Source organism: Hordeum vulgare, chromosome 1H (assembly GCF_904849725.1).
Source record: "Hordeum vulgare subsp. vulgare chromosome 1H, MorexV3_pseudomolecules_assembly, whole genome shotgun sequence".
NCBI classification, from domain to species: Eukaryota; Viridiplantae; Streptophyta; class Magnoliopsida; order Poales; family Poaceae; genus Hordeum; species Hordeum vulgare.
In genome coordinates this window covers 345126222-345134035 of record NC_058518.1, presented here as the reverse complement: position 1 = coordinate 345134035, position 7814 = coordinate 345126222, and positions in this window count along the sequence as shown.

Sequence of the window (7814 nt, the reverse complement as noted above, 5' to 3'; positions counted from 1 at the left end):
CCGACGTTGTGAACAAGTGCATCAAAGTCATCTTTGAAACCTGCCTCAATCATAAATTCATCAGAAGGCCATTCACATGGTTGTACCTGCACGTCCCTAGGTTGGTAAGGATCAGGCTCCTGAATTGCAAGACGGGGACCTCTCTTGCTTGAGGAACCACCATGATAATTTTTCCTAAACATCTTCCTTTTCTGAAATTTTCACTGACCCAAAGGAAAAGTGAACAAAGCTCAACTAAACTAGTAGCAACTACTCCCACAAGTGCCTAGAGGCCATCTTACGCATCAAAACTACTTGGGACCAGCTAAAATTAGCATGCAAAGCTCAAGAACATGGTCACCAAGGCAGTAAAAATACGCGGAGTATAAGGCACTAGAGCAAAAACTAATTGGACCAATGGAGGAGTCACTTACCAAGGACTAATTTCCCAAACACAGTTCAGAGAATGGTGATTTGAGCAAAGAGATCAAAAATCCCAGCAAGAGGAGCAACAACACAGGTTTGAGCTGCGAAACGATTTTTTCTGGAGGTAGGAGAACGAGATGAGACTAAGAATGAGTGGAGCGGGTGCTTGTGGGCCCCACAAGCCTGGGTGGCGCGGCCAGGGGGGGTGCCCGCGCCCCCTGGGCTTGTGTCCCACTCGTGCAGCCTCCAGACTAGCTCTTCGTCTCAGTATTTTTCAAAAAAATCAAGAAAAAATCATACTTGATTTGCACGACGTTAGGAGAACTTTTATGTTCGGGGTACTTTTCTACCGGACGCTAAAACAGAAAACAGGGAAAATTAAACTATTCTATCATTTTTCTTCTAAGCAACCAAAGGTCAAAGCTTAAAACAGAGGTTTGTGACTCCTTGATTCATCCATCTCATGGTCATCGAAAGAAATCCGTCAATGGGGTTGATCAAGTCCCCTCGACAAAACTTTTCGAATCGCAAAAGAGAATGAAGCATTTTCGAATAGTCATTAGGTCACCTCAATGGGGATGTGTATCACCCCAACAAGCAAATCATACTTCATCTTGACACGAGGAATAGGGCATTCAAAGCTCCCAATAAGAATCGATGAAGTCTTTTCGATAGCATTGATGCAATGTACTCGATATTGTTTCTTCGGAAAGTGCACCATATGCTCATTACCGTTGACATGGAAAGTGACATTGCCTTTGTTGCAATCTATAACAGTCCCTGTGGTGTTTAAAAAGGGTCTTCCGAGGATGACAACCATGGCATCGTCCTTGGGAATATCCAAGATAACAAAGTCTGTTAAGATAGTGGTGTTAGCAACCACAGCAGGCACATCCTCGCAAATGCCGATAGGGGAAGCAGTTGATTTGTCGTCCATTTGCAGAGAGATTTCAGTGGGTGTCAACTTATCCAGTTCAAGTCTACGATAAAGAGAGAGAGGCATAACACTAACACCGGCTCCAAGGTCGCAAAAAGCAGTTCTAACGTAGTTGCCTTTAATGGAGCAAGGTTTAGTGGGCACACCGGGATCACCTAGTTTCTTAGGAGTTCCACCCTTGAAGGTATAATTAGCAAGCATGGTGGAAATCTGAACCTCGGGTATCCTCCTCTTATTAGTCACAATATCTTTCATGTACTTAGCATACGGACACATCTTGAGCATCTCCGTCAAACTCATTTGCAGAAAGACAGGTCTGATCATTTCAACGAATCGCTCAAAATCCTCATCATCCTTTTTCTTGGATGGTTTGGGAGGAAAGGCCATAAGTTTCTGAACCCATGGTTCCCTTTCTTTACCATGCTTCCTAGCAGCAAATTCATTCTTATCACATCTTCTATTCTTAGGTTGTGGGTTATCAAGATCAGATTCAATCTCCACATCCTTATCATTGCTAGGTTGAGCATCATCATGAACATCACTATTGATATTATCATTAGGCTCATGTTCATCCCCACATTGTGTTTCAGCATCAGAGACAGAGACATCGTTTGGAATCTCAGGTGTAGCAGCAACATGGTTGCTAGCGTGCAGGTTCCTATCATCTTTCTTCTTCTTTCTAGGATGACTAGGTGCATCAATGCTAACTCCTTGAGAATCTTGTTCAATTCTCTTCGGATGACCCTCAGGATACAAAGGTTCCTGGGTCATTCTACCGCCTCTAGTGACGACTCTGACAGAATTGTCATTCAACTCATTGAGCAAGTCATTTTGAGCTTTAAGTACTTGTTCTACCTGAGTAGTAACCATAGAGGCATGTTTACTCAGAAGCTTAAGATCATTGACATTTCTGTCCACACAAGCACTTAAATGACTAAGTATACGAGCATTTTGTTCCAATTGTCTGCTAACATAATCATTGAAACTCTGTTGTTTGGCAACAAAGTTATCAAATTCATCCATGCATAGGCTAGCAGGTTTATCAAGAGGAATATCACTCTCATCAAACCTACGCAGAGAATTTACTTCTACAACCTGTATCGGGTTATCGAGACCATGGATCTCTTCGATCAGTGGTAGATTTTTGACATCTTCAGTTTTAATGCCTTTCTCTCGCATAGATTTCTTGGCTTCTTGCATATGTTCGGGACTGAGGAATAGAATACCTCTTTTCATTGGAGTTGGCTTAGGAGGTAGTTCGGGAATAGTCCAAGCATTCTCATTGCACAAGATGTTATTCAACAGAATCTCAGCTTGTTCTACGGTTCGTTCCCTAAAAACACTACCGGCACAACTATCTAGGTGGTCTTTAGAGGCATCGGTAAGTCCATTATAGAAGATATCAAGTATTTCGTTCTTCTCAAGAGGGTGATCAGGCAAAGCATTCAGTAGCTGGATGAGCCTCCCCCAAGCTTGTGGGAGACTCTCTTCTTCAGCTTGAGCAAAGTTGTATATTTCCTGCAAGGCAGCTTGCTTCTTATGGGCAGGGAAATATTTTTCAGAGAAGTAGTAGACCATATCCTAGGGGCTACGCACACAACCAGGAGCAAGAGAAGTGAACCAAGTCTTAGCATCATCCTTTAGTGTGAAAGGAAACAACGTGAGGATATAGTAGTGGTGGATCTTTTCCTCACTAGTGAATAGTGTGGCTACATCGTGCAGTTTGGTAAGATGGGCTACAACCGTTTCAGACTCGTAACCGTGAAAAGGATTAGATTCAACTAGAGTGATTAACTCAGGGTCAACAGAGAATTCATAATCCTTATCGGTCACAAAGATAGGCGAAGTGGCAAAGTTCGGGTCGTATTTCATCCTAGCGTTCAGAGATTTTTCTTTCCACTTGCGCAGTAATTTCTCAACATCATAGCTATCCTTACACGCAAGAAAGTCCTCAGCTATCTCTCCCTCCATAACATAACGCGTATCAGGCATATCAGGCAATTCAGGCATAGGAGAGCTAGTTCTAGAAGGCAAAATAGCAGGTTCTACTTCAATAGTATCAGCAGTTTCAGAAGTATCATCACATCTAGCAGCAACTCTAGCAATATGTGCATCAAGGAATGCACTAAGTGGCTAGGCAGTATCAAGCATAGCATCATCAAGCATAGTATCAAGCATAGCATCATCAGGCATAGTATCAAGCATAGCATCATCATAAGCATCATGGGCAGCAGAAGTAGCATCATCAAGCATAGGCGACATAACAAGATTTCTAGCAGGAGGTGATGTCGCAAACTTACTCATAACTGAAGTGAATCAAGTGCAGAGCTAGATGGCAGTTCCTTACCTGTCCTCGTAGTTGAGGGCAAGACTTTAGTTCTTGGATCTCTCAGATTCTTCATAGTGACCAGCAGATGTAAATCCCAAGTGACTCATAGAATATAGTTGTGCCTCCCCGGCAACGACGCCAGAAAATAGTCTTGATAACCCACAAGTGTAGGGGATCGCAACAGTTTTCGAGGGTAGAGTATTCAACCCAAATTTATTGATTCGACACAAAGGGAAGCAAAAGAATATTCTCAAGTATTAGCAGCTGAGTTTGTCAATTTCAACCACACCTGAAAGATTAGTGTCTGCAAGCAAAGTATCAGTAGAAATTAGTATGATAGCAACGGTGTCAGAAAAAGATCTGTTGACGGCAGACTATTCCTAACTATTGTATCAATGGCGCCAGTAAAGAGCACGTGGACGGGGAAATATTCTTCCCTAGCAACGGCTCTAGAAAAGTCTTGCAACAAGTAGCAGCAAAGTAACAACAGTAGTGACAGCAGTAGCAAGGAACAGCAGTAGTTACAACACTAGCAACAGTAGTAGTAATAGTAGCAGCAGAGTAATAGCAGTAGCAACAATAGTAGCGACAAAGTAACGTAGCAAGGACCAGTAGTAAAAGACTCGTAGGCAGTGGATCAGTGATGGATGAGTATGACGGATGTGATTCATCATGTAACAGCTATAACACGGAGAGATAAGTAACTAGCTCCTGTTCGTCAATCTAATGTAGGCATGTATTCCGTATGTAGTCATACATGCTTAGGGAAAAGAACTTGCATGACATCTATTGTCCATCCCTCCCGTGGTAGCGGGGTCCTAATGGAAACTATGGGATATTAAGGTTCTCCTTTTAATAAAGAACCGTACCAACGCATTAATACTTGGTGAATACATGAACTCCTCATACTATGGTCATCTCCGGGAGTGGTTCCGGCAATTGTACTCCGGGGTTGCCAGGTCATAAAACATAGTAGGTGACTACAACTTGCAAGATAGGATCTAAAACACACATATATTGGCGACAACATAATAGGTTCAGATCTGAAATCATGGCACTCGGGCCCTAGTGACAAGCATTAATCATGGCAAAGTAGTAGCAACATCAATCTCAGAACATAGTGGATACTAGGGATCAGTCCCCGTCAAAACTAACTCGATTACATGATAGATCTCATCCAACTCATCACCGTCCAGCAAGCCTACGATGAGATTACTCACGAACGGTGAAGAGCATCATGGAATTGTCGATGGAGGAAGGTTGATGATGACGATGGCGACGATTTCCCCTCTCCGGAGCCCAGAACGGACTCCAGATCTGCCCTCCAGATGAAGAACAGGAGGTGGCGGCGCCTCCGTATCGTAAAAAGCGATGAATCCTTCTCTCTGATTTTTTTCTGGGCGAGACAGAAGATATAGAGCTGAGTTTGGAGGCGGTGGCGCCATGTGGGCCCCACAAGCCCTCACAGCGCGACCAGGGGGGGTGGCCGCGGCCCAGGGGCTTGTGGCCCACTGGCACACCTCCTCTGGTGGATCTTTGCGCCTGTATTTTTCATTTATTCCATCAAAATTCTCCGTAAATTTTCAGGACATTCCGAGAACTTTTATTTCTGCACAAAAACAACACCATGGCAATTCTGCTGAAAACAACGTCAGTCCAGGTTAGTTCCATTCAAATCATGCAAATTAGAGTCCAAAACAAGGGCAAAAGAGTTCGGAAAAGTAGATACGACGGAGATGTATCAATTACCTTCATGTAATGCTCCTTCTCCATCTTAGAATCACAACACGTCGCCTTGTCCTTCCTAATACGCCGTGAGGCATAGTAGTCTCGAACAGCCTGCACCCGAGCCTCGTGCCGAAAGTTTTGAAGTAGGCGGCGACATTCGGTTTTGATAACCTTTGTCGCGTCCTCCTCGTATCCCTCCTCACACCTGTAGTAGGTCTGCAAACGAGACAATACCGATTAGTACAATAACTAGCTATGGTTTATTTATTATTGTGTAAAGGAGAAATTACCCAGAACTGTCGGATCACCATGTCGGCCCTCGTGTGGCACAAAACACCGTCGATCTCCACCTCCGGCAGGGCCGGGGCACCCAAGTAGTGCTCCCAGGTCATTCCTACCTCTCGCTCCCGACCAGGCAACGTAACAAACCCCGGGAAGTTTTGACGGCAAAGCACACCAATGACGTTGTTGGGCTTTCGGACACCCTTGGCAACAATCCAACCCCTGCAGTATGACAAATTAAAGCCAAAACATTAGATATTTGAGAAAACGTGAAGGCAAAAGGTTAAATAAGAGTAAATGAACTTACTTGTCCCCATTTGGCTTAATCGACCACCTCTTCTCGCGGGTCGCCGGCACGAGCGGGAGCCACGAACTACCACGCTGGTAGATGGTAGCCCCTCACCCAGCTCCTCGCCGCTATCAGCATGGCCACTTGGCTCAGGCTGGCCTAGATCAGCCCAGGTATCCCACTGGGTCTCTGGGGACGTACCCTCATCCCTGCTTTGCTCCGGAGTCGCCTGGAACGACGCCTATGGGACACGAGTCTCATGGGTCAAATGCTCGTCGACCTGAGGCTCGTCGACCTGAGGCTCGTGAACCGGAGACCATGTAGCCTCCACCTCAAACGAATCCACCCTAGATGTCCTGTGCTCAGCTGAATCAGCTTGGGGTGGCGGCGAGGAAGGCGTGGCAGCCACCGCCCTACCTCTCCCGCGGCCACGTGTACCTTTGATACAATACAAAATACCAACATGAGTAATAAAATGTATATAAATACCAACATGACTACAACATAAATACCAACATGAGTACAACATAAATACCAACATGAGTAATACCTTTAGTACCTCTCGGCTTCGCGGTGCGTCGACCTCCTCTTACGGGGGCCGCGAGGTCGAAGAAGCGGCCACTCCATGCAGAGTAGAGAGCAACACTCTCCGAAGAGGCGAGGCAGGAATGGAAGTACCCATCCCACCACCCGCCGATGAAGAAGGAGCCGTGGAGTGCTTTTGACCCTTTCCCACCATCTTTCAACACCTGTCATGACAAGGAGTAAATGAAATTAGTACAACATAAATACCAACATGAGTAATAAAATGTATATAATTTAAGTGTATCATCGTCATAAATACCAACATGAATAATAAAAATTGAATACCTAACATGAACTCAAAATTTATATATAGTAATAGTCGAATACCTGACATGAACTAATAACACTCATGCTCGTCTATATATGCTTCGGGGTCAATAAATGCATCATGCTCATCACTATCATCAACAAATGCATCATCATCATCACTATCAGGAAGAACATGTGGAAGGCCACCTTTATGTAATCGGTCAAGAAGTGACAGGTCATCCGCAGCAGTAACCTCTTCTTCTTCCGGCTCTTCCTGTTCGGGCTCAGGGGTTAAGACGGATTCACTGTCGCTGTCTACTTCAATGTTCTGGGGTGAAGTAGAGCGGTTCTTGAAACGTTTCTTGGACATACGTGTTTCTTGGAATAATTCTCCTTCATATGTGTCTGGGTTAATGTGAGGTTTGTAATCCTCTTCATTGGGTAGGTGGTCTAAAATGTGGTGACACTTCATAAACGACATCCCACCCTTTGAGATTTGGATCAGTTTGGAAGGCCCACGGTAGATAGAAAACTTGTGTCGCTTGTTGAGCCGTAATATAGACATCGGGAACATCTAAGTGGGTGTTTTGGTTGATTTCGACTAGTCCTATATGTTCATGAGTCCTTCTAGTCTCCCTCGGCTCAAACCAATAACATTTGAAGACTCAGACGGTCGGTGGGTGTTCAGCATAGGATAGAAGTTCATAAATTGCTTCAACTCTTCCATAATACTCGGTGCCTCCTTCGCCGATAGCAGAGACATAACAATTTGTAGTCTTTAGGTCGGGCATAGATAGTTCTTTGCCAAAGGTACGAAAGTGATACCCGTTGATGTTGTATTTGTCAAATGAACGGACCTTATAGTCAAAACCAATAGCGACTTGTCTCAACTCGGTGTCCATAGACTCTCCATCAGCCTACAAGTCTAATACGAAAGAATGGATGCATTAGCCGCAAATTAGACCAAAGAAATCAAATGGCACATTAATGGTAATTAATTACCCTTTGTT